At 44.3% G+C, this 22,353-nt stretch overlaps 1 protein-coding gene across 1 annotated transcript in view; it reads right to left on the bottom strand.

Moving 5' to 3' along the window:
* The window catches only part of bmpr1bb (bone morphogenetic protein receptor, type IBb), a 47,185-nt gene that overhangs the window by 17,719 nt on the left and 7,113 nt on the right, over positions 1-22,353 (bottom strand). The window lies entirely within an intron of this gene.

The following is a 22,353-nucleotide window of genomic DNA, read 5'->3' as shown; positions in this document are numbered from 1 at the left end:
TCAGACATGGGCCGAACCTCATTCAGCTCCTCATGTGAGCCTGTGTGTGAAAGGGGTGTAAACACAACAGGGATCAGGCCATCGCACGTCAGGTGATTAGAGGTGATTAGAGCTCACACCTCCCGGCACCACCACAACTTTACAACTTCGCACTAATCCAGCCCGTAGACACACACGCAAAACATGCAATACCAACAGGAGAGGAGAAAAAAAACTGATAACAATAGGGACACATTCCGATGGTGAAAGATTTATATGGGTTACAAGTTAAGAGGATTAACAGAGCTATTAGACAGATTACATCAGGTCCACTACAGCACCTACAGAAATCATAAACATCTCCGAGATGACTGGATTTCTGCAGTCGTCCCCATGTAAGGTTTTGTAAGAGATAGAGAAATAGTTCCTGTGGTGTTGAAGCGGTGACGGAGGAGGGCAAAAAAAACAACGCGAGGCCAAATGGGCCCTCTCCACCCAACACCTGTCCCCCCCGTTAAAATCTGACTGGGTGGGAACAGCAGCTCCCAGAAGCCACTTCTCCCCTACAGTGCTCCGCCAGCCCTATAGCTGTCACTCCTGATTTGTGCAGCGCCGTGTGTTACACGTAATAAGTCGGCCCTTGCTGGAGCACGAGTGCATGGGGAGCGATGTGAACGGGTCAGTGCACCTCACACACCCTTCTGCGCTCCATCAAACGCACAGCACGGAGCCTCCCCGTATTCTCAGACGGCCCGCTCAGCCCACACGGATGAGGGGGTCCAGGCGAGTGAGCGGCTCTGTAGGTGGGGGTCACTCCACCGCATAAAGGGATTGAAAGTGGGGCAGACCGGTTGGAAGACCTGCTCTCAGTGGAATTAACTCTTCACTTCCCTTCTTCTTCTTTTCTTCTTCTTCTTCCCCTCCCTCTATTTAGTTAGAATTTAAAGGGCAGAACCTCATCTATCATCACACACGTGAACAGGATGATTGATGCGGAGAAAAAAAACGCTCCGTCAGCGCCTCCGTCATTAGGTGGAACCACGATGTTTGTTGCAACTAGAATGAGAAACAGTACAATATTCATTATCATCCATGGTGCTCCACTTCAGGCGCTGACCTCTTGGCACAGTGAACATTGAGTTTTGATTGGGGACGGACTGGGAGGCCGACGTGGAGACGTGTTTAGCTGTGGGATCATTTTCAATTTGTTTTGCAGACTGTGTGTCCCCCCTGCATTTTGCCCTCCGGCGCTCGGCGATCAATTAGCTTGATTGTTTGCAATAATCTGTCTCCATTTCAGGCAGCAAAGATTTTGCTTATGAAATTGAGACCTTACATTAATACTCGCAGTAGTGTTACAATGCACCATGAAAACGAGCCACGTTTATTATTTCACAGAGGGACTTTAAACGGAGTAAATGCAGCTTTCATCGCACAGCGAGAGGAGCGGGACGGATGACTGTGAAAAATCACCGTTAACCTGTGAAACAAAAAGCCCCCGACCGAACACAGATGAGGAAATTAAGTGCAGGCAGAGAAGGAATGCGTATCGTGAGCGATGTTCCGGCCGGAGCCAAGCTGACCCTGGGCTCTGTGAAATTGGGAGGATTTTCGGCAGATCAGCGTTAAAACTGCTGTCACAGAATACTGGAGAGCAGTTGATTACCGTGGCAACACAGCTGTCCCGCCCAAATGGGGTCCACCATCTTCATCATCCAGCAACACATGGGTTTGTTTTTCTCTCTTCTTTGATTTATAAGACAAGGATTTCATAGTAAATTTTGTACCAGGAGCAGAACTTACAACTTTTATTTTTTGAATTACTTTCATAATGAGTTTGTCAGGGTAGCAGATTAATCAATCTCAATAACAATAACCTGAGGTGATCCTCGGATTCCAACAGACCAAAACCCCAAAGATGTTGAATTGAAGATGGTGCCTGTTTGGAATGAGCTGTTTGCTCGGCCTTCAGTGATGCTGGTTGCAATTTTCTGCAGTAATTGAGCCACGGTAACTACAGACCGTCTGCAGGACTCAGTCCACAGAACCCTGAAGCTGCACAACTGCTGCTGCTCAAAGTTCAGTGAAAGCTTGACTCAGGACGCAGAACCACAAAACTAGAGACGCAGTTGCCGTTGCTGTGAACGCGCTGTTGTCGTGAAAGTATCGAAACTTATGTCGCTGAGTCCGAGCCGCCGCCGTTAGAGAAATCTCACCAAATCCAACAAATTGAGCCCTTAACAAAACACATGCCAAGTGTGAAGCCGATATAATCAACACTTCTCGTGATATGCAACAAACAGAGAGAGACTTTCTGGAATTAATAGATAGATACAAAGGGGAGAACAGCAATTACTCAAAATGTGTACTTGAAAAATAGTTTAGGCAATATGCCAAGAAATTGCTAGGAAAGTGCTTTGTGAAAAAACCTTTATCTAACAAGCTAATAATGTTGTGATTTTTTTAAACTCTAGATGCACAATGAAAAAGGAGTTTGAAGGAGTTCCAAAAGTTGCGCCTAAAAGTTATTTACTGGAGAGCATCCATCCATCATAAATTAACCCATGCTCACACGAGACATCCGACTCAATCCGTATCCACCAGTTACATATAACAGCAATACATCATGAGATCCCAGCAGATCCCCAGCTGAGTCTCCAGCCCCTCGAGGACAAGAAAGACCCTGATGAATATTCAAGATTCACACAATAGGGAGGCCAAGTCGCTCTGCTGAGATTGACACTTTGAAGTGGCCGGGGAATGCTGAGGGGGGGGAAGAAAAAAACGTCATTCATAAAGGGTGAAAAGGCTGTCGCAGCAAGATTCTCCTCCCTCCTTCCCCTCCCGCCGTCTGTCACGCTGTCTCATTCTCTCGCTCGGCCCCCCGTCTCACTGTCCTCCTCTGTCATGATGTGACGTCGTAGTGAGATATTGAAAAGCACCGAAACATGATCGGCTCTGTTCTGTCTCGGAGGTCACAGGGGGCTTTAAACTCCTTTGTTTTGAGTTTCAAACACAAAATGAAGTGCTCCTATAAGAATATATGCTTAAACATGTCAGATGGAAGAAGGCAGTCCTTGTAAACTTAACGAGGCAAGAACATGATGTGTCCACACATTTGATTTACTGCATTGATTCGTGCACTTGATTCGTGCACAGACATCGTGGCGTGCATGTAATAATTAAATCTCTCGCTGCCACATAGTTTTCCGTCAGGCGATGATCGGAATCAGGTCGTAAATGTCAAAGCATTTTAGATACTCAAAATGTCAAGCCCTGTAATATATAAGGTGGCAAACACTTAACTTTACACAAACCAGGGACATACAGGTACACTTGTCATGTGCTACGTTAACAATATTGGTTGCAGCACCTCAGTGTCAGTAGCATTAGCCAGCATGGTAGCATGTGAAGCTAGCACTCGCATAAAACTCACGACATGAGTCCACTTCTTTCCACAATCTGGCCAAAATAATCCCAAATACAAACGCTGCCATCTTGTGCCGACAGTGTCGCTTGGAGCAAGAGTCTGCTCAGTTGCGATCGGGGGGGGTGGAGCCGTGGTGTTGAGGTCCCACTGTTCCTGACCAATCATGACTCAGTCTCAACGGTCAATCATTAATTCAAACAGCTTTTTATAGCATCAAATAAATGATTCAAACCAAGGATTATAGAAGGAATCCTTCCATTAACATTAGGGTTATCAAATCTTAAAAGTAAAAATACAAAATATAGCACATTATCAGCGGAGTAATTTAGGTTATTAAGGTTCCACCATCACCTCTTTGAATATGATATCTGGATTATGTCCAGATTTTTCACTCTTTCACTTTCTACGGACAATAGAGAAGGACGCCAGGCGGAGCAAGTCCGCAGATAATCCGGAGCGTCTAATTCGGACATTTGCGTTCACACATGCACCTCCTCCGCAGAAAATATGGAGAATCTGCGACGATCAGTGCATGTCTGAAAACAGCTTCACATCTGTATCCCTGTGTTTCCCCTGTCTCCCGCCCTCCCTCTGTGTACCTCACCTTGCTTCTGGGCTCATCTCTAAATCCGTCTGCAACCACCTCATAGGGCTCAGCTCAGGTACCCCCGGCTCTCCCTCCACTCCATCTCCAGATTGCTCTGCCAGCTCAGTGGGACACATCCACTCTCTTATACTGCTGAGGTAATTCCTCATGTTATTTCTCCGGCCCCTCGCTACACCTGCTGTCTCCTGTGTCCTAGGACGCCAGTTCTAACACCACAAACCCACTCACCTGCAAGACCACGCCAAACTATACAGCCACCTGTCACACTGTCATTCCAACCACCCGTCTGCCTGACTTCCTCTCTCCCTCGCCATCACTCCAACACTTCATCCTTTCCCACCTTATTAAAGCCGTTTGATCCATGGTTACCAACTGTGTCTGCATTTGGGCCCAAACATGCTAAGTTTTACTTTACCGGCAAAGTGTTATTGTAATTATTAAACCTTTATAGTTATTGTAATTGTAATTATTGCTTAGAAAATCCCAAAGACAACATAGTTTTATTTTTTAGACTATTTAATAAACAGGGGGTAATAAAACAGACTGTTTTATTCATTTTATTCATTTGTTATGCAATGTACGTTTTTTTTTACATCATCATACTCTGTTGTTACACAGAGCTTAGCAGCTACAGCTGGTTGATCACAACAAAAGTTGAAGCTAAAATTTCAGGTCAGCTGCAAAGAACCAGCTCCGATTTCCGCATATCTTGGTTTTTTCCACCCACCGATGTAGCTTCCTAATTAGAACCTTTATCAAATTACTTGGGACAAAAATGTAATCTCTTTGTATTTGACCACTAACACTGACGCCAACTGAACGGCTGCGATTACAACAAGGCATCAGGCTTTTTTGTTTTGTTTCCTGTGGCCCAACCGGTGACTGCACCTCAAACACACCTGTGGCTCAGGTTTCACCCGTGGGCACAGTGGTCACAAACACAGTCACACAACCCTGACAGACGTGACTTAACAAAGTGCCCCACAGATTTTCCATGGACCTCTTCGACAAAACGTGGATCGGCCAAAAACAGTAGAATGAAATCCTTCCTCTCTCCCTCTTTCCTGTTGAAGGTCAGTAAGACGAGTCTCTTTGAATCCCTGCTGGAGTGAGTCTCCTTGTTTTTTGTCAGCGAGCCATACTTCACCTCATTCCTTCACAGCTCTGCTCCCATTCATTTTCTGGCCACTTGATCACTCCACTCTGGCATAATAGACTGTACTCACATTGCAGACATGCACAAACCACAGGCAACATCTTGTTGAAATAACACCGTGCACCAGTGAGTAATTCAACAATTAATCATTCTGGGCTGTTAGGACCAAATGTTTTGGGGGAGAAAAAGTATGTAGAGCAATATTTTACAGATTTGTCAACTATACAGTGAATTGGCCCAATGAAAATGTATTTAAACCGGATGTGTGTTGCTTGATTAACGACAGCTTTTCCAGAGGCACGTTGCACAAACTGTGAATTCACATGGTCCTCAGAAGGTCCCATTTCCTGAGCTGTGTCTTCATGTGGTTTAAATTCTTCATGTGGATAAAACATGGACGCTATGAACAAACTGTGTTGTACTTACGTGTTTAGAGCTGAGTGTAAAAGGATGTCAATTGGTTTATAAGCAATGACGTCAGCAGCTCATGTTACCGCCAGCTTTCCAAGTTGTTGACTTTCACGTGAATTTTCCCAGTCGCTAACTACTTCTTGCGATTATTCCGACACCACGTAAATACAGTATAGTTTACGTTAGAGGAAGCACAGCACAGAAAATCGGAAAAACTAAAATGAGAAAGAAAATGCAATTTAGAGAAGTGTCTCCATCCAGCCATGGTAATTTGGTAAATCTAAATATTCTGTTAGAGATTATGCAGTCATTTCTCAATAAAAAGGAAAAAGCATAAACACTTGCTCTGAGTTCAAAGTGAAAAATTACAGGAGATTTTCTTAACATGGCCTTTGTGCAGCAAGAATTGGGAACCTGAGGCTCTTCTTGCCAAGTCAACCAGGAGCATTTAATGAAGGGATTGTTGCTGAGTGTCCGCTGGGCTGCGTCGGGTGTACGCTGCAAACCAAAGGGTCTAATTAAGGGGTTCCTCTGACGGTCAGACAAAGCAGACAGCAGGGGTCAAAACGCTGGCCCACAAACTGGCTGTGACCCTCACACCTGCCTGGTTGCATTATACTGCAACTTGTCTGCACACAGTGGACATGCTCGCACTGACACATCATTACCGAGCCGGTACTTACCACACACACGCCGACACACGGAGAGGGGAAGTGAACGAAAGGGACAAGTGGACCTATGGATATGTGATCACACCGGGACGTGCGGGGATAAATGCAGCATGGGAAATGAAATTCAGGGGCAGAGCAAAGCATTGTATGTTCATACGTTTTGGAGAAAAAGTGGCATGAATTTCTCTTTTCTTTTCCTTTTCCAAAGCACATGCATAGAGCGACGTGTTTTTAATGGAGCTACACAGAGTACCTTGACGTTACCTCCAATAACCGAAGCCTGGCAGGCTACAAAGGGGCCCCATATGCGAGTGTGTCAAAAGTTCATGCCCTCCTTCCACCGTTCACACTGCAAAAACAAAAAGATCGCAGTGTGAGCCGCGGCCCCGTCCTCTAACAAGACTGATTACCAGAGAGTGCCTCCACCTGTCTCTCGCTCCAATTAGTCCTGCTGCTAGAACTGGACGAACTCAGTGGACTGTCCGTGTGTGTCCGTTTGTGCCGAGGGGACAGAGGCTGAGCAGAGACAATAGTTTGACCTTTAAGTTTCGGTTAAAAAGACAGAGGATTTTTTTTTTTTTTGTAGGAGAAAAGGACAAAGCATTGTGTCGGTTTAGAGCTCTCAGACAGACGTGGAGTAAGTCACCCAGAGCACTAGCTTCCTCTAAGGTTCACAGGACGCTGTAATCATGGGAAAAAACACCGGCGTATTTACCATATCACATGCTCTTTAACAAGTGCTAATTGTGTGTGTGCACGGAGCGCGTGTAGGAATGTCGTACCGGAGCTGCAGGAAGTGTTTCATGAAGAGAGAGCAGCTTGAACGACATGGTTTGTGTCAAATCTGTCAAAAACAATATGAAGCGGTGTGAGGTGTGAGTCTGATGTGACGAGGCTGTGGCCACGTAGCAAACAGGGTGGTCGCTTAGTGCTTCTTAATTCTGTCTGTGTGACAAAAGCCATAAGCGATGCACTTTGCCACAACACTGTGCTTCTTCAAGGGCACATGAAGATAAGGGAACAGGAGGGAAAATGTAGCTGACTATGTTAAAAACCACCCCCTTGAACTGTGTTTTCCTCATGGAAGTTAGATAGATAGAGATAGATGCACTTTATTGATCCCAATTTGGGGAATTATTAAAATTCTTGACATATACAATTCATTTCTGCTTGGGTCCCGCTTTCTTTGCATCTAAGTTATTGAATGTTAAGCCTTTGGCCGGCATCAGAGCAGGAGAGCAACAGCTTCTGCTGTGTCGCACTTTGCAGAACGCTGTGTGATGTCAAATTTCGTTGCCATGGAAATACAGAAAATTATTTAATTTCGAGAAAGCCTAAAAGCAAAAAAAAGCAAAAAGCACCACTTTGTTTATGGAATAAAAACTACTACCTGCGTTATATGTTGAGAGTGGAAATAAGAACGTTTGGCTCCATGTAACGGCAGCATATCTTCGTCTGTACATCATTCTTTACAGCTTTTTGCACACTGTATCCTTTTTCACCTCGCTCCCTGTCCCCGACTGTAGCAACACATGAAGGAATGTACACAACCCAACCCTTGGAACGGCCTCTGGACTCCATTTGTGCACCTCTCTACGGACTAGTTGACACAGACAGGTGGGCTTTTAAAGGCAAATTAAGTGGCCGTAGATGCCCCCAGGAAGAATCTGTTCATTATAATAAAAAAAACGCCCCTGGCCATTGTGATTAATGTTGTTTGGATACATTTAGTTTTACGACTTCAAATTCAGAGGGAATCAATAGCAGGAGCTGCTCCGCTGCCTCTGGTCAAACTACCTGCTCTGTGTTGTTGGGGAGTGATTGAGCGAGCAGGGCAGGAGCAGCAGGGAGGGAGGGAGTCTTCTGTGCATACTTTCCGTGTTGCACCCACACCCCTCCTTTGGCTCCAGTGCTGAAAGCTCTTTTGTGTGTTGGTCAGCGGTGTGAAGGCGACAGTGATACGGCACACACCTCAGCTCCTTTCACCGTGTGGTCGCTCGAAACCGTTTAATGGCAAAATTGCCTCTAATCTCTGTAGCTACTTATTCCATCTGAAGGAGGAATTCAGAAAGAGATGCTAGGAAACGGTTTTTAATTCCAGAAATACACCAGCATTAACCTGCACTTGACGATAAGGGTCAAGATGAACTGAGATTAAAAGATTCCAGATCCCATAATTGCCTGCCTGAGCACATGACTGTCGCTTATTCAATTAAGTAAATGCCTACACGAGCAAATGAAACGAGGTGTTGGTTTTCTGGACGGACGAGGACTCACAATAGCTGCGGGTGAATCTCGCAGCTGTGAGATTCCGGGCTGGAGCGAATCAGGCACAGTGACCTTTTGCTGTGGTGGATTGTTTTTCCATCTGCGACCAGACGTACAAATTGGGTATCACACTGCAATTTCAGGAACACAGCGATTCGTCTGATCCTAAGCCGACACCGGCAAGGATATAATTACTTTGTGCTTCTTTCACACATCTAGTTTGGCTTACACCTACAAACTACCTCAAACTTTCAACTTTTGGGGAAAAAGTAAAAAATGATCCTTGTAAAGGCTCATTTATTCTCTTTTTCTTTTTTGAAGCATCAAGGCTACAGCACAGATATTTACGAGTTACATGCAGATAATTGTTTTTTAAATATAAACAGTCCAGCAATGCAATTCAGCGATACAAGTACATTGATGCTCACACAAGTCAGTGATCAAAAGTCAAGTCTGAAGAGTTTTGAGGTCAAGTGAAGTGTAGTCAAGTGCAAAATCAAATCCTCACCCCGTGCACATTGGCTGCAAGCTCAGAAACCAGAGAGTAAATCCAATAAGTTATCAATCAATCAACGAAAACAATAACCAATCTACCATCTCCCTTTAGTAAGCTGGTTCCCCTCCAAGAGGCTGCTGCATGTTAATCCCTCAGCTTCAACAAAAACAGATGAGACTTCCCTGTTTTCCTACAGGAGCATTTGAGCGAGTGTGAAAACCATCTGCTCGCGGGGCTGATGGGAAACCCAGAGGCCGTGCAGCCTTGGCAGGGAAACCTCTCTGGTTGGCTGACTGACCCGGAGCTCATCTGTCAATCAGGCCCCTTTTCTCTTAATTAGGAGAAACAGGCCAACGGCTCGGCTTGAGCCTCAACATAAACATTTAATTCAGCGGGAAAAAGCAAGTTGGTTTACAACTCTCCGTCTGCGTTCCCTTCTCATTTATCTAGCTCCTGATAATACACACATATTGGAAAACTGACACCCGTTTTGGCTGCATAATGAAATTCACAGCTTCGAGCCAAAATGTAAAAATGACAGATTGTCTTTTTGTTTTGTATATTTAATTTGTACAAAAAGTACTTTACATTCCTTTAGTGCAAATGAAAATACGCGTGTCTGCATTTGGAGTATTTATTATTTTTGAGGTAAAAGAATGTAGTCATAATAAAATATCCTGTAATATGAATCTGATATAATTTGAAATATTCATGTCCTCAGTGTTAGAATAACAACAGACACGCTTGATGTTTTTGTGATGGACTGTCAAGTGGCACATGAGACAATAGTTTGTATTAAAAGTTCACGTCTGTGTAAAGTTACAAGGAGCTTTGGACATGAACCAGACACAATGATTTATTTCAAACTCTCCAGTCGGTTTATAAGGTTAAAAACGGGTTAAGCTGCTGAGCATTTTTCTCAACGTGACATTAGCTGCAGTGCTAATAGAGATACAATGACTGTGATATAAATGGAACTACTTAGGGCTGGTATTATTTAAAATAAGTTTTTTTAGGAGAGTTTCACACCAACCTTGTTTGGTCGGAACAAAAATAACAAGTGTGAAAGATGCCTCGGACCACGTCGGGATCAACGGACCTAAATTTAGTCCGACTTAAGGATGTGGTCCTGCTCTGGATCAAACTGAACCATTGTTCGGTTCGTTTGCAGAGTGAAAACCCATATTTAGGATAGTTCTGACTGACTGTTACCTCACCCCCGACAATCTAACGTCACGTGGAGGTGCACTGAAACTAGTGTGAAGTACTGCACCTGAATTACGTTACGCTGGAATGAATACCACGATATTACAATGGCAATGAAATCAACATCGAGACACGGCCCCTGGGTTCAGACCTCCAGGTGTGAGGACGCCCTTAGACATTGTTAAAAATGAACCCTCTCCTGGGCAATAAACTGTGCGCACAATATAATTGTGTTGTGAGAAAGTTTATTGTGAGTATTACCACTCTCATTCCGTCAGTAAAAGCTTCAGTGCCACCCAGACATACATTATGAGGCATCCCGGTGCATGTAAATCTCTGTCCCTGGAGATCGGGGCCCATTAGATATGGAGCTCAGCCTTTCCCCCTGACGTTGTTGTTTGCTCTCTTCCCATGATAGCGAAATGAAAACACAGGAAGCGGCTCGGAGAGCGATCGATGCCCCTGCGTCCGACCATAAGCTTGGTGATGTCTTAACAGCTGCCCTCCACACTTCTCAACCCCCTCTCTCCCTCTGACAGGCCGTCAAGACTCCCTCCTCCGCTAATGTATCTGAATGCAGTGTCATCCCGGGCCTCGCAGCCTCGCAGCCCCACAGCAGTCGATAAATACTGGAAACGCTATCCATCTCTGAAACATCACTCCTTCACTTACTGTAAGTGCACATCACTGCGGGCACCATCCCCACACTGCTGACAGGGAGCAAGACAACACCCGGCAGGCCGACTCATGACCGAGCATCTTCAGACGCAACCACATACACAGGTTTCACTGCTAAAATTGCAGTGTACAGACGGCATGTCTGAATTCGGGCTCGTGTTTGTAAAATATGAGCCGGTGTAAGAGAGAAAGCTGCTTTAAGGACAAAGTATGATAAGTGGCAGTTTTCTCCTCATATTGTCTGTAATTGACACATCTCTTGGTTTTAGTCCTGGTTTTTGTTACTTGAGGGTTGTAATAAATACCACTAATCCATGTGAGCTGGTCCACTGCCAAGGAGAACTAATTTTAGTCTCTCAAATTGATATAAGAGTTTGTACAAAAACACCAAATAAATAAATGATGCAGGTTGTCAGGAGCATCGCTTCCAACATATCAAAACTATATTGGAACAAAGTGCATGGTCAGTTGATGTTGCGTGTGTAGGGACAGAGTCTTTGACTTCTTAAAAATATAATATAATACAATATAATATAACTGTAACGAATGAGTCTTAATTAACTGAACTGATATATCATTTCATCTTTTTTAAACTCCCAAATATCAATATTAGGCTGAACTAGTATTACAGCCTTGACATGTCAAGAGTCCATTTTAATCCATCCCCGTCCATACTCATACATGTAAGTGAAGAATTTGAAAGAATAAAATAGACAATAGCATTCCAAATGTTTATTTTAAAAATGAACATCAATTATTGATAAATGGCCTGTAGCAAATCGCTTTCATAAGCACAGGACATTGACCTTTGACCTTTAGTCCAAGAAATAATAATAATTGGTCTAATAATATTCTCCATACTATAGTTAATAAGAATCAAAAATATATAAAATAATTTAACATCTTTTTTTTAATTAACATAATGCTAATTTTCTGAAACCAACAATTCCCCAGTCTCACTTCTGTTGCTTTGTTGTTGCAGTTGAGGACTTCCACTGCTTTGCTTTTTTTGAGACTTCTGATTTATTTACCATGTGATGTATCTACATTCTTCAGTCGGCCTGTGGGACATATGTGACATGTTGGAAAAACATATGCTGTGAGAAACTGGGCTGACTCATGATATCGCTTAGTAACAGCGAAGAGAAAGTGGCTGGGATCAATTAATCTATGACTCACACACCAGGACTCAGTTCAGTCTTGCTCAGACCTGGTGAGAAAGAAGAAGTCTAACTGTGGTCAACACTTCAGGCCAAGATGCGCGACTTCTCTCACAACAACAGATGCTTCCAGTCACTTGTTAAATCCACTGAATGTGAACGTGACTCCATGGAAAAGTGTGGATTTTCAGCAAATAGTCGTATTCGTTTGTTTTCTTCCCTCTTGACTCAGGGTTTGGCTGTTACGACTGGAAACTTGTTGGCAGTTGTTGTTCTCATTGTTCCCAAATCTACTGCTCTCACCGTGCGTTTCGCAATGTTATGAGGCATCTGTGCACGTTTGAAAAATAAGGGCAATTACAAATGTTACTTACAAAAATAAATAAAGGAGAGCACCACATTGGAGCTAAACAGAGATGCCATTATTGTAGATTAAGCAGATGGTGCTTTGTTTTAGTTTTGAGCAGACATAATAAAATTAAACACGCTGTACTTTAATTCTTTCTTGAATATCTTTGAAATATCAGAAAACAGTTAAACATATAAATATCCTAAAGCAAAAGATGGCATCAAAAAATTCCATGTTTTGTCCAACCAGCCAACAACAGTAAAATATTTCAATTTACTATAATGTTAGAAACTTTTCAGATTTTTTTGAGGACTTGAAACTATCAAATCTTTGGGACTTTTGCTTAAAAACGACTTAAACCATAAAACAAATAAGTCTGTGATTTATTTTCAATCTACTAATCAATTATTTGAATTATGGTTGCAGCTCGAATAGGCAGGGGTAATATATTTACTATACAAAGTCCACCATGTTGAATGGACAAAGCAAACACTGGTGCTAGAGAGGTTTTTATGTTACCCTGAGGGCCACCATGGGTTTTCTCTTACACACAAGGAGGGGTGAGCAGAGGGGGGGGATTCAGTTGGCTGCAGTCTGCCACCTCTCCACTAGATGCCACTAAAACCTCCACTCAACCTTGAAGAACTTATGAGTACAAGTCAGTCGGGCAGCTGGGTGCACTACGTTTGTCAAAGTGATTTTTTTATTCTCTGATCTCACTTTGACAACGAGGAAGAATAAACAAGTGTATTCTCCAACAATCTTTTGAGTTTGCTATAACCTCCACAGTCAGCGTTATTAATGGCGCCACGGGTCCTGTGAGAGCGGGACCAGCTGCGTGTTCCGTCTTGTCACCAGTCCCGTTCTGTTTAACACCTTCGGCCGCGTCCCTCTCTTCCGATGCCAAGAGCACTGGCTGGAGTACTGCGGGGGTCTGAGGACTCTTTGTGCCCACCCTCAGAGAACAAACACTATTAAGACTTGACAGCGTGCCCCTCTGCCCATCCCCAGAGTGCAGGCAGTGCCAGCGTCTGTAACTGGAGAACGCGGAGCAAAACAGCTGCTCCCAGTCGAATCCTGCATCTGCCACAACTGTGATCTCATGGAACAAAGCGAGAATGCAACCACACGTTTCGGCTGGCTGAGGCAGTCACACTCCAGCCATTGTCCTCCCTCTCTCTCTCTCACTCACACACACACACACATTCTACCTTTCTCTACCTTTTCTTCTTCTGTTTGACGGATACAGCCTGAGATGCAAAGCACGGATACATGTTTTTAATCCATCTTCAGTTCTTGTTTGACCTTTTTTCCTCTTTTTTCCACAGATGTTATATATTTGAGTTTTGTGTATTGTGAGACCTGCAGCCCTTCATGCCCTCCATACATTTCTCCTGTGAGGCAGTGGTGAACCCCAGTTGGTCTTCAAGGCCTGAGTTCCTCAAACTGACTGATGGGGGGTTTGGGCTAACTGCTGTCCCACAGACAGGTGCTTCAAACAAGCAGGCTGCCTCTACCATTTCATCAGTGACCACCTGTTTACTAATATAGTCTTACTGTACTACACTTATTCAAAGGACTGCTCCAGGGAGTCATGAGGCTGAGACTGAGATATCCTGACTGTATGTCCTGGGCGATATGACTTCAAATCAATATCAGGATTATTTTAAACCTTTACCTCGATTACGGTTATTGAACTATTATTCAAGCGATGAAGCTCTGCCTTTGATTCAGGATAGGTAGATAAAACAAGTAGATAAAACCTCTGCTATGGTTGCGTGTTTGTTTGTTTACTGGCTGAAGGCCAATCATGGTAAATCTAACTTGCTTTAGGACACTTAAAAACTATTACAATCATTACAGATGCCAGCTTCAATTAATATTTACCATCTACTTACGAACAGCAAAACAAACCCAACGCGAGTTTCTTCATAACTCCCCATCTCTGAACCTTGGCTGGCAGCTTTTCCAGCTGAGTCCCTATAGTCTAGTTTAGTTTAATCAGGAGAGATGGATGCTGTGTGGTCGCCAGCAGGAGTAAAATATCCACAATGCACAACCTTTGTGAACAACAAGGTAATAACGCATAGACTTCTGGGACTGACATTTAAACTGGAAAACAAAACGGGCAATTCTGTCTTTCTTGGCCCCGACGTAAAAACTCCTGGACGAGCCATTAAATCAGCTACAAATTGGCCTGGGGTTGTGTTTGCTTCTATAGTTAGATGTGGTGAGGCACGCGGCCAGGGTGGCTATGTGCCTGTAGGTATGGGAGAGTGTCAGTCCACCAGACAGCCTGTCTAGGAAGGATCAATACAGGATTATGGACAAATCCTTCCCTTCAGACCTCGGTTTTAAGTGTGTACAATCCTCAAGTGTTAAAAGTTTACCCTCATGAAGCCAGGTGATTCCAAAACCTTCCAGTTTGGCCGTAGGACAAGCAAATACATAAACCTTCTGCTTCTATCCATCACGTTTTACCTTAAAGCTACCAGGCAGAAGAAAGAAAGCAGAATTAAGCTTTTGCAATTAGTGCTTCCTTGTAGGTGCCTTAGTTATGGATCAGTGTGTGTGTGTGTGTGTGTGTGTGTGTGTGTGTGTGTGTGTGTGTGTGTGTGTGTGTGTGTGTGTGTGTGTGTGTGTGTGTGTGTGTGTGTGTGTGTGTGTGTGTGTGTGTGTGTGTGTGTGTGCTCCAGGTGTGTCCATGCAGACAGTGGAAAAATAAAACGGGGAACTGGCCCACACTGCGTATTTGAGGTTATTCTAAATGAGTAAAACAGGTGATTGACAGAATGACTGACATTTGCTGAGGTAAACGGAGAGCGTTGGTCTGCAGTGCCTGGGAAAGCTTCACAAGACCAACCCACAATGAGCTACATGGTCTTGATGTTTTCAATAATACTGCCAATGTTACAGGGAACTGATCCTGAGCAGAGAATTCCTGCCTCACTGCCTCTGTGGTTTTTAAATGGTCACAAAACAAATGTGGGCATTGTCCTTGTGCTGAGTTTTGATCTGAATCACTGTGTTGTTCAGAGTTTAGGTGACTTTTAAAACATGCCGACCAGAGAGACCTACACGGTGTTTTATGTGGCTTGGGTGATTGATTTTTTTGTCTTCGAAAATCCAAATCTCGCACGCAGTTACACAAAAAGCATGTCATCTGTCTCAGAGGAACCAAAAGGTCACCCAAATTACACGTTTTCAGACATGAACTCAGGACATTGGGTCAGGACATTTTCTGGACCTTTCCATATTAAGAATGCAGCAGGATATTGTCCGGGTCAGATGACAACAGTAAAATGTCTGGAACATTCAGGCGAGCGGTGGCACCTTGGTAAAGCATGCAGGTGGCAGACGGCGTCTTCTACGTCTACGGCATCTCTTTATCATTCTGAGTTATTTGAATTGTTTTAATTTTTTCCCTCATGCGTCCATCATGTGTTAGAAACATCAGCGAAACGCCTGCTTGCTCCCTGTGAATGTTCCTGCTGTATTCTCACATGGGCTCACTCGGACATTTTACGGACATTTTACTTGGGGGCTGACAGGAAAACTTCCAGGAAATGTCTGGAGCAACTGACTCTGATATTTGCGTTCTCACATACAGCCCTTACAGAACATTTCAGGACAATCTCAGGGGTTCAGTGCATGTCTGAAAGCAGCTATGGAAGCCATGATAATACATATGTGAGTAGCTTTACACCCTATGCCCTTTAAAAATAACACACCCACACACCAGACAAAACATAGTGTCCCAGTGTTCCTTAATTGACAACACAGATTTTCAAGTATCACCAACATCTACCAGATTGCCATGAAGCAACACGACTGTCTTCACTCAACTCCTTCCAGATCTTTTCAACTTTGAGAGCAGCGCCGACAGACCATCTATACGCTGGGAACACACATCTGCCTCATCTGTCAACACATCATAACTGAGCCAATAACAAACTCTGAGCTCAGGATCGAGGTGGCAGAGAGGTCAGTCCACTGCGTGTGTGTGTGTGTGTGTGTGTGTGTGTGTGTGTGTGAGCCGAAGAAGGAGAGAGAGATTGTCTCTTCACAGTGTGGATCTGCTCTCCGGGTCTGTGCTCCCCCCCCCCCAAACACCCCCCTGGGAACCGGAGCCACGGTGGGCAACCTGAAACCCATGATGTCATCCTGAGAGAGCACGGGCTACCGGCAGTTAGTGAGAAAGTGCACAAAACCCAAAGTCAACATCACACAATTACTGGGGTTAATTGTATTTACAGTGGAGCAGCTGTGGTGGATTAAGGGGTTTCACCGATAAAGTCCGCTACAAGTGCAAGGAGACGTAAAGAGGGAGGTTCGTGGGAGGAAAGTTGCCTTGACATGTATTTTACATTCAACTACACTGGCTGTTTGAAATGTTTTTAGTTTTGAGCGATAAAAATCTAAAGCGGTACAAGTGTTGAACATGGCTGAGAGTCTGCAGGATTAACTTCTAACCTACGTGTAAGCTGCTTTCCGACATGCACTGAACTCCCTATTTTCTCCGGAGGAGGTGCATGAGCGCAAATGTCAGAGTGAGACGCTCTCCACCTGGCCTCCTGGTATATTATCCGTAGAAATCCAGGAGAATACGATGTGTGAACACAGCAGGGGATCCTCCGCTGGATTCACAGCAAGCGAGTTGGGGGGTTGATGATGCGCCAGATGCATAAATGAAAAAAACAAAGAAGAAAACAAATATCTCCCGGTGAAAATGAGGTGTCGTACACGTAGAAGACACCGACGAAGATGTCAGGAGAGTTTGTGGTGATAAGAGCTGACACCGGTGTGAATATGTCTGTATGTGAAAGGCAGACTGTGGGCGAAGTCCGGACCCGATTCTCCGGACTTCGCCCACAGGTCACGTCTGAAAACGGCTTTAGATTTGACCTGTGACTTCAGTGATGACCTCGTCTTTAACCTCAGAGGAGAAGCTCATCAGTGAGATCACAATAATATCGTGGCACATGATCTGTGGAGAAGCTTGTGATCTATTTCTTTTTTTCTTCCTGTGATTCATGACGGACTGCATCTGTAAGTTCTCTTCTTACATTTCCCATCACTTGAAAGGAGGATCAAAGTGTTTTCCAGCCTGCGGAGGAGTGAATGTGGAGACTAACTGTCCTCACAAGGACACGGTGAATGGCCGTCATGCATTTCTCAAAGCACGACGAAAACAAAGCCGAGCAGGTACTATTGCCACGATGCAGGAATGTAAACAGTCATGAAAAAGCACATTATGGTTCGTTTATGACGGCCATCCCTGGTTGTTGGCCTTGACGATGATGTCACAGCTGTTAATTTGTTCATCGTGATACAAAACAGGAAATTGTGATCCGGCATTTGATTGACAATTTACCACCGAGGGTCATTTTACCCTTGTCCGGCTGACGGAGCACATTCGCTGTCTGGATGATAAGCTTTGTAGATTTGTGTCACAAAAAAAAAAAATGAATGTGTCACGCTTTCCTCTTCACACACTAACATTAACCCTGCCCCCCCCCCACTGGACCGCCCTGTGATCAAAGTCTGCCAAATTCCTCCTTGATGATTCCCCCTTTCTGGGTCCGATGTCAGGATCAGACGCCCGAGCAGGGAGACAGCATACTCAGTCAAACAAGCCATGTAACATTAATTTGTGATGGCAGATCCATTGCAAAGGCACATGAATCCTTGTGTTTGCGTACATCGACCGAGATAAGGCACCGAAGGCAGCTGTCCTGTCACTCTGAGCCTAATGTAGACAGACAGCGGGGTGAAGAAACGATTGGACGCAGTGAGACATCGATTCAAATTGACGGGGGAACATGGAGACGATGATGAACTCTGTGTGCACTGGGTGATGAGAGAAACGCAGCCTGCTCGGGTTTCTATGGTAACATATCAAATCAAAGAGCGATTTCCAGAGCAGTTCAAGGGCTGTACCTTCACAATCAGGTTCATGCAAAAAAAATGTATTATATGATACAATATGATTTTAAGGACAAACTGACATATTGTGGCAGGAAACTTCAGCCCTTGGTTATCTGTAACATGGATTATCAGTTACATGGTCACACATCTATCTATATAATGATTCCAGATATTGAGATTCTCGAGAACGGCAGATCTTATTGGCTTCACACTTGGCAGGAGGAAGTGCAGTGTTGAATTTGGTGCAATCGGCTCGTTCACAACAACGGCAACGACAACTGATTCTCCAGTTTGGGGTTCTGCTACTGAGTCGAGCTTTGAATAAACAGGTGAACGTTTCTGCAGCCGGTCTTTACATGTTGCAGTTCAATTACTGCAGGTCCCTTTTACAGTTTCAGCAAACAGCCCAATCCAAACAGGAAGGTTTAGAACACGCACTGCACTTGTTGTATAAATGGAGGAATTTTTATTTATTATCAAAATGTCAAAAAGAGGCTGAAAATATTTGTCATGTCACATAAAAAGGAAGAAAAATGTTCTTTTCTCGCTTTTCTCAGATACATACACTCCACGGGCTTCACATGAAGCACACTTGATACACACACACACACACACTGAGTGTCATTCCAGACATGTTTACACAGACCAAGTTAGATCTCACAGCCGAAACCTTGGGGGTTTTGTCTTTGCCAGAGGATCGACCCCCTTCTTATATCCCTACATCCCCCCCCATCCACCCGTGTCCTCCTGAACCCAGTGAAGGTCCAATTTAAGGGACTAAACTCCAGCTCGGCTCCTCGGGTCCGTCTGTCTCCCTTTGCAATGTTTTCCTTAGTTTAGGCCAATTTACTGCCTCCAGTCAAACCGTTACCAGTCGACTGTCAAGCCACCATGAGAATATTCCCACCACGCACTCACATAGATGGTTTTCACGATCTGCAGCTTACACCGGCACCGAAAACCGAATAAAACAACACTGAGCAGGACCTACACGAATGCTGCCAGCCCGCCTTATTGACAAGAGCATTAGCTTTACTGCGTTGCTGACGCTGGTTTCGATGTGATGCCTCATCATCAGTCAGACTTGAACGCGCCTTGGACAAAATCCCCACCGAGCTTTGCCCGTGAAGCTATAATCAGGTCTGGGAACAGAGCCGCCACCGGCCCCTCCACACACAGAGAGCGGCCAAATCTCTGCCTCTTCTCTGTCCGAGGCCTGTCAGCGAGACTGCGGCCCTCCTGTCTTTGATTGATGACTGCACTTCTGCGCATTTGTGAAGCCGACGCGCTGGCTCTGTTGGCTGGGAGTCGTCCCTGCTTTATTTAGTTAAACATTATTCTTATTATTCCTCTGAACAACCCTGCCGTTGAGTGTACACGTGTGTGTGTGTGTGTGTGTGTGTGTGTGTGTGTACATGTGCGCACACAGGGAGAGGTTTTTCCATGCCCTCAGCTGTCCAGGTATGTGTAATGAAATCTTGAGCTCTGTTTTGAAAACCATGGGAGTTCCAGTCGTTTTCACATTTGAGGGTTTTTTGTTTTTTCTCAGCTCCCTTCTTCTCCCTCCCACCCCCTTCCCTCTCTCCCACTTGCTGCTCCCATGGAACAGTCCACCCAAGGTTACTTACCGCTTAATTTGCAGAGCTTTCAAAAAACTAAAATAAACATAGGGTTTTTTAAAAGGATGGGGGGAACACCAAGCACCTTGACCATTTTGTGTCCAGACCAGAAACAAGCTCTTAATTGTAGAAAGAGCTGCGTGACTGAGCGTCTGCATGTGCGTCTGAAACGAGGACTTTTCAGCTCAAATGGAATCAGGAAACCAATAGAGCAGCGAGAGAGACGTGGGCAGTTGAAGTCACTTATCTGTCAATTTCCTGCAAGGGAGCGTTTCTTTGTGCTCCGAGTGTGAGACCACTGCTCGTAGTCACATGTGTGCAGGTGCAGAGGAAGAAGGAGCGGCTGTTCGCGAACACAGATGCGAGCACAATCCCCCACACACATGCACACACCTCGTAAAATGTTAGGGAGTGTGCACAAACACTAAAACGGAGATGTGCTTGGGATAAATGGGTGTTTAAACCTGCAAAACTACAGCTTGAGATGTTGTTTTAACGTGAAGATAAAATCCCTCAAATAAGAATCAATCTGAAGTTCTATTCAGAGTCTATAGATTGTGTGTAGTGACAGTGAATATTCATCACCCTCTCCGTACAGTTTCTGCACACGATGAGATTGATGTGCGATGACAGTTGAGGGATGTGGCCGCAGCAGCATTTCTCACTCAGACAGACGGAGATCAGCTCTACTCCGGTCGCTGTCTCTCACGTCTGTCTGACACTTGTCTGAGACTGATTAAATGGACACGCAAATATGTCCACTGTGCAGAGTTTAACGTGTCCATCTATCTGCAATCCAAGCAAAAAATCAAATAAATAAACTAAAATCCATGTATATTTTCCAGATTGACATCCAACATAATAATAATAACCACCTTAAATGTATGCATGAATTCCATCTCCATGTTTACAATCAGGAGAACTTTACATGTTTTTAATGCACTTTATTTAACCAAATAAGTTGTCCATTTTAGCAATAAGCCATATCATTGTTTTCATGAGTTACACCGACACATATTGCTATAGTTTAATTGTATACATTATATTTTTTTATTTCTCTTCTCTTTATACCTGATTCGATCTGATTTGTGTCAATGCACAAAAAAGGTTGCTATTTAATTTCATTGTACAAGTCGAAAACAGACTAATTTCAGCCTCATAGAAATCAGTTCCCTCAATGTGCTTAATTATTATATCCATGAATTATTCCCTGGGAAAATGGTGAAAAACATCCTATCAAAATAAAAATGTAATCAGTCCTTCCTTGATCCACACCACATCCTTCCATCAGGTTTCGAGAAAGTTCGGTTCAGGTGTTCTTGTTTTGGTAAAACCAACGAACAAACGAACAGGGGTGATCACATAACCTCCTTAGTGCAGGTAATGATACACGTGTATACATGTAGCTAAAAAAGGCCAAACTCCAGATTCACTCATTGGATACTATGAACCGAGGAGGCATTTCATCCACTGAACCTTTCCTCTGATGCTCAAATCCTAATCTGTGTATCCTGGCATGCCAACGTGCACATGAGGCCGCTCATGTGTGACTGCAGCTCCACATGTGCAGCCACGTCGGGGTAATTGACAGATGTGTCTGCTCCCGAGCACCTGCAATAACAAGCCGGGCTGCGGCAGGTTAGCTGACTGTGTCTCTCTCTGTCTTTCTTTTTATTGTAACGTGACTCTCCGCTCCGCGTGAAGCTCTCAGACCTGGACGGACGAGGAGAGGAGAGGCCATCTCTTCCCAGACCGGAACGAACCGGAATAAAGACGAGCGACTAACTTGTTTTTCTCACCCGAATGTTACGCACGTCTGAATCAAGTTGACGGCAGCGGTTTGAGCTGCTGGGAGGAATAATACAGCTGAAATCAATATGGTTAAAAGTCACTTTAAAGACTTCAAAGGCAGTTGGTCAAGTTTGATGCGCTGGATTTTTCCCGGACATGGTCATTCGAGGCCAAACCCAACACAACACTGGCCGATTTATTCAAGGAAGTCTGAGACTTTTCTTTCAGTGGATCCATCAGTCCTCTGAACCACAAACAAATCAGATGATTAAAGCGACTTAATCACAGCCACAGCTAATACAGCTCACATTAGGCTGGAGGCCAGTGAGTACAGCAGCAGTATTTCTCTAAAAGAGAAGTAAACCATCAGTGGGATATTTGTCAAAAGTAACACGAGACACCTTATGGAGCAGCAATAATACAAAGCCCATAGCTGCAGGGGAGCAGGTCGTAAAAAATAACCCGAAAAAACCATTCGGAGATGTCACCGGGGGAAACGTCTGGAAAATCATAATGACTTGTGCCAAAAACACAAATCGCTTCAACAAAGAACAGCAGCTGTCACGAGCTGAAGCTTCCCACCGGCGGGGACGTGACGGGCATG

Source organism: Hippoglossus stenolepis, chromosome 18 (assembly GCF_022539355.2).
Source record: "Hippoglossus stenolepis isolate QCI-W04-F060 chromosome 18, HSTE1.2, whole genome shotgun sequence".
NCBI lineage: Eukaryota > Metazoa > Chordata > Actinopteri > Pleuronectiformes > Pleuronectidae > Hippoglossus > Hippoglossus stenolepis.
Note: the sequence above shows the minus strand (reverse complement) of the source record. Positions and strands in the feature narration are given on the sequence as shown.